The following is a 6000-nucleotide window of genomic DNA, read 5'->3' as shown; positions in this document are numbered from 1 at the left end:
TAGGCAGCCGCATTACGTTTCTCGTTTGGATTCATGTCGCGATTAACTCGATCGAGGTCGTCCTACGATTTCTCGGTTGGTCTTAAATCGGGAGAGATTGGTGGGTAGCAGAGTACTGTAAATTCATTCTGGTGCACGCACGTACGCTACGAGCCGCGTGACAGTTGCTTTGTCCGGCTGGTAGATGCCATCCTGTCGAGAAAAAGAAACTGCATGTAGGGGTGGACATGGTACCCAAGAATAGCTCCATACTTGTGCTTAACCATGGCGCCTTCCAGATTGACGAGACCACCCAGGAAATACCACGAAAACATTCTCCAGACCATGACGCGCCCTCCTTCGGCCATGGCGCTTCCAACGATTATTGAGCGGTGTATGCAGTTTCACACTGATGCAGCATAAAACGTAATTCGTCTGAAGAGACCACCTGCCGCCATTCAGTGGGTGTCCATCTGCGGTACAGGGGTGTAAACTCCCGCCTTCTTCGCTGATGAACAGCAGTCACCATGGGTGCGTAAACCAGGTACCTGCTATGGAGGACTACCTGCTATGGAGACCCACACGCAACGACGTTCGCTAAACACTCGTAGAGAAGACAGTGTTGGTAGCGCCCTAGTTCATCTGGAGGGTCAATTGCTCAAAACTTGTTCATCTGTTTGGCTATATATCTCTTGTACATCGTTCACCCCTATCATCTATAGTCGATTCTGTACTGCAGTTGGCTCAGCGCCGGATTTGGATGGCGCCATTTCGCCTTGCATTACGTACTTTATCAAGGGCTGCACGTGAAAAAACTACTGGCTATTAAAATTGCTACACCACGACGATGACGTGCTACAGACGCGAAATATAACCGACAGGAAGAAGATGCTGTGATATGCAAATGATTAGCTTTTCAGAGCATTCACACAAGGTTGTCGCCGGTGGCGACACCTACAACGTGCTAACATGAGGAAAGTTTCCAACCGAATTGTCATACACAAACAGCAGTTGACCGGCGTTGCCTGGTGAAACGTTGTTGTGATGCCTCGTGTAAGGAGGAGAAATGCGTACCATCACGTTTCCGACTTTGATAAAGGTTGGATCGTATCCTATCGCGATTGCGGTTTATCGTATCGCGACATTGCTGATCGCCTTGGTCAAGATCCAGTGACTGTTAGCAGAATATGCAATCGGTGGGTTCAGGAGGGTAATACGGAACGCCGTGCTGGATCCCAACGGCCTCATATCACCAGCAGTCGATTACAGGCATCTTATCTGCATAGCTGTATCGGATCGTGCAGCCGTCTCTCGATCCCTGAGTAAACAGATGGGGACGTTTGACAGACAGCAACCATCTGCACTAACAGTTCGACGACGTTTGCTGCAGCATGGACTGTCAGCTCGGAGACCATGGCTGCGGTTACCCTTGGCGCTGCACCACAGACAGGAGCGCAAGCGATGGTGTACTCGACGCCGAACCTCGGTGCACGAATGGCAAAACGTCATTTTTTCGGATGAATCCAGGCTCTGTTTACAGCATCATGATGGTCGCATCCGTGTTTGGCGAAATCGCGGTGAACGCACATTGGAAGCGTGCATTCGTCACCACCGTACTGGCGTATCACCCGGCGTGATGGTATGGGGTGCCATTGGTTACACGTCTCGGTCACCTCTTGTTCGCATTGACGGCACTTTGAACAGTGGACGTCACATTTAAGATGTGGCTCTACCCTTCATTCGATCCCTGCGAAACCCTACATTTCAACAGGATATTGCACGACCGCATGTTGCAGGTCCTGTACGGGGCTTTCTGGATACAGAAAATGTTCGACTGCTGCCCTGGCCAGCACATTCTCCACATCTCTCACCAATTGAAACCGTCTGGTGAATGGTGGCCGAGCAACTGGCTCGTCACAATACGCCAGTCACTACTCTTCATGAACTGTGGTATCGTGTTGAAGCTGCATGGGCAGCTGTACCTCTGTGCACGCCATCCAAGCTCTGTTTGATTCAATTCCCAGGCGTATCAAGGCCGTTATTACGGCCCGAGTTGGTTGTTCTGGGTACTGATTTCTCAGGATCTATGCACCCAAATTGCGTGAAAATGTCATCACATGTCAGTTCTAGTATAATATATTTGTCCAATGAATACCCGTTTATCATCTGCGTTTCTTCTTGGTGTAGCAATTTTAATGGTCAGTAGTGTACTTCCACACTTGGCGTAAAGCCAACGGTCATGCTCTTTTGAACGTCATATAAAACGCTCCGTTCCCGCATTACGGCCACGAGTGTATTCTTGTCCACTTTATACACACAGCTGGCAGCTGTCTTCTATGAGTGGTTACTGCACGGCGACATCGTGCGTAGTTGGTGGTCACATTAATGTGACTCGCTAGTGTACATAGGACGGAGCTGAAAGAGTGATGCTTAACTGAAACAACATCTATGATCGTGTGGTTGTCGAACCACGAACGTTCGGAGAGGTAATCACACCCAGATAATCAACCAAAAATGATTTTCTTATAGGAATGTATTATCCTGGTAAAAACCGAGAGACTGCATTAATTTTTTTAAGACACTTATTTAGTGTTTAACAGTTTATACGATAAATCAATAGTGATGCTGTGTAAATAATCGAAAAGCTACAAAAGTAGGGCATCTTGCTAAATGACTCTACTGACGCAAATTTTTATTGAGCGGGAAAGCTACATTAGACTCGAGGGTGAATTTTGTAATGCTAACCAACAGCTACTTCAGTGATCCTGGATTCGTCACACAAATACATGTCTGTAAGACAGAGCTTACTGTTGCGTTCTCGTAACGGGACTGAAAGTCCGTGATTAGCGACGAATGGTCATTGTGAACATAGTTTCAAATTCTGCTCGTGGTCAGTCTGGTAATAGATTAATAATAACAGTATGCCAAATTACATACATTCAATACCGCGTCAATTAATTTTTCAAACTTAATTTTTCATCTGAGTATGCTATAAAAAACGTGAAATATGGACTACCTTGCTGATTAATTTTAGGGGCCCCCGATAAAGAAAGAGTAATTTGCATGTAAATGAACCTGAAGGAAATTACCTTAGAGAGACGAGCATTAGTTCTTTTGCATTTTAGGTATGATGAACAGTTTTTTGCTCTGCCTCCTACGTCACCTTATTTTTCTGCCTTCTTTACGAGCTGCAATACTCTCCGTACTCCACAGCAGTCGCTAAAGAAGTGAGCTGTATTATATTTCGCCATTTTTTCATATTTTGTGCAGAATTACAGTACTTTCATCACCTATACAATCGTATGATGACTTTTGTAAAAGAGAGAAACTGATTGTTTTTATTCAGTCAGTCAGATTTATTTTCCACCCTTGTGACCAACTTAAAAAGTTGCATTGCAAGTTTCCTACCTTAATGTCATTACATTTAATCTGATTAGTTCAAATGCCTCTGAGCACTATGGGACTTAATTTCTGAGGTCATCAGTCTCCTAGAACTTAGAACTACTTAAACCTAACTAACCTAAGGACTCACACACATCCATGCCCGAGGCAGGATTCGAACCTGCGACCGTAGCGGTCGCTCGGCTCCAGACTTTAGCGCCCAGAACAGCTTTTTTTTTAATCTCATTTTTGTTCACTTTTGTTCGTTGCATCTGTTCGGGGCGGACGTCGTAAGACATCTGTTTAAGTTCGTTGTTGATCGATTAGCTTAGTTTTTTTTTAATTACAGAGGGCTGTTAACCCTCTGACCGAACACGCTGAGCTACCGTGCCGGCGATTGGTTTCATTCTAGATAACGCTAAGTAACTGATGGACTGGAACATCCTTGAGCCGGCCGCGGTGGCCGAGCGGTTCTAGGCGCTTCAGTCCGGAACCGCGCGACTGCTACGGTCGCAGGTTCGAATCTTGCCTATGGCATGGATGTGTGTGATTTCCTTAGGTTAGTTAGGTTTAAGTGGTTCTAAGTTCTAAGGGACTGATGACCTCAGATGTTAAGTCGCATAGTGCTTAGAGCCATTTGAACCAAGAATATCCCTGTTTTTGACGGGGCACACTGAGCTAACGAAAGCCATGGGATACCTCCTGATACCGTGTCGCACCTGCTTTTGCCCGGTTTAATGCACCAACTCGACGTGGGATGGACTCAACAATTCTTTGGAAGTTCTAACAACCTTACCACAACAAAGGTCAAAAATTAATTATGATTGTAGTGTTGCTCACGCTGCTAAATATTGCATTTTCGGGCAACAACGAAGTTATATTATGTGGCAGGTGTCATTAGAGCACAGTTAATAAAGTCATTTCATGAAATAATGAATAAATTAGGCACTCATCTTCTCGTGTTTCCCACGCTGGTCTCGTTGTGAACTCGTGACTCAATCGTCGAAAATCTAGGTGGTGATGATTCCAAGCTCGGATGCAAAGAGGCGTAGGTGTTATTCTGCGATACTCAAAAGTTTTATAGATGTGTTTCACAAACCATTCTTGAAGATTAAACCTTTGAAAGTTAGGACAATGGTGATGTAAAAACGTAATCAGCACTCCGAATTTAAGTTACACTTTTTTTACTTTTGTTGCAATATCTCGTAACTCACAAAACATCACTTCACTATATAAAACATACTTGAAAATATCTTTCTCACTGTTAAAGTTCACATTTTATAAACTGACTACAATTTGCGTCTTTTCAACATTACGACCAAGACTTGACTCTTTAATAACCGCTCACGCGCCCAAAAGTACGACAAAGATCATTGTAACAAAGAAAGAATTCACATATGAATAATATCATTGCAATATAAACATATCGATGTATCAAAGTACCTCTACATTAATAAAATCAAATCCGAATGTTGTCTCAGAAACATGTTAACTACTTTAGAGAAACACAGTAGAATATTGCTGGTATCGAGAGGTTGAGGTGAGGTGCATTAATGGTTACGTAATTCAGCCATACTGCCTCTGTAGCCGTCCGTAGTTGCAAAAGTGTTGCCAGGGCACGATGTGGTTCACGAACTGACCTCTCTCTTTAGTAGCACAAATGTTTTTGGGATTGACGTTAGGAAATGTGGGTGGCCAAACCATTCACTCGGATTGCCCAGAATGTTCTTCAAACCAATTGCGAACAACTGTGCTCCAGGTAGCAACAGAACCGTTTCCCGTCTATGATTAGTTCAGCTGGAGCTGAGTCCAATCCATGTGTACACAGCCATTATGGGGCGACCATCAGCTTGCATACTGCCTTGTTGACAACTTAGGTCAATGGCTTCGTGGAGTCTGCGCCACACTCCAACCTTGCCGTCAGCTCTTACCAAATGAAATCAGTGCTCATCAGACCAGGCCACGGTTATCCAGTCGTCTGGTGTCCAATCGATATGGTCAAGAGCGTAGGAGAGGCACAGTAGGCGATATCGCGTTGTTATCAAAATCTCTCTCGTCGGCCGTCTACTGCCATAGCCCGTTAACGCCAAACTTCGCCGCACTGTCCTAAGGTATACGTTCGTCGAGCGTCCCACGTTGTTTTGTGCGGTTATTTCACGCATTGTTGCTTGTCTGATAGCACTGACAACTCTACGCTGACACCACTGCTCTCGGTCGTTAAGCGAAGACCGTCGACTACCGCACTGTCCGTGGTGAGAGGTAATGCCTGAAATTTCGTGTTCTCGGCACACTCTTGGCGTGCGATCTTCAATGTTCGTGTTGTGTGTAACGTTGATCCGTCTTGCTGAATGTAGCCGGTGACAGTAATTTGTAGAAATGTCTTATGCGACAAAGGTTTCTATCATGGCGACGTGCCGATCCTATACGGGAGTAGTCGCATGGCCAACTCACGCTAAAATAAATAAATAAAACATAATAATGCCTGTTACGTCATATCACGACACAGCCCACCACGCGGTAACTTAGTTGCATTGCAATGGAGTTTGCTGTAGCTGAGTAGGTTTTTCTTGTGCCCAGTAACGAAAGTTTTATGTATTAACGAGTCCATTAAGATATAAGTGGGCTGCTTCTTGCATCCTC

This window comes from Schistocerca nitens, chromosome 12 (assembly GCF_023898315.1).
Source record: "Schistocerca nitens isolate TAMUIC-IGC-003100 chromosome 12, iqSchNite1.1, whole genome shotgun sequence".
Taxonomy (NCBI): Eukaryota; Metazoa; Arthropoda; class Insecta; order Orthoptera; family Acrididae; genus Schistocerca; species Schistocerca nitens.
The sequence above is the reverse complement of the archived record's forward strand: the minus strand, read 5'-3'. Positions refer to the sequence as shown.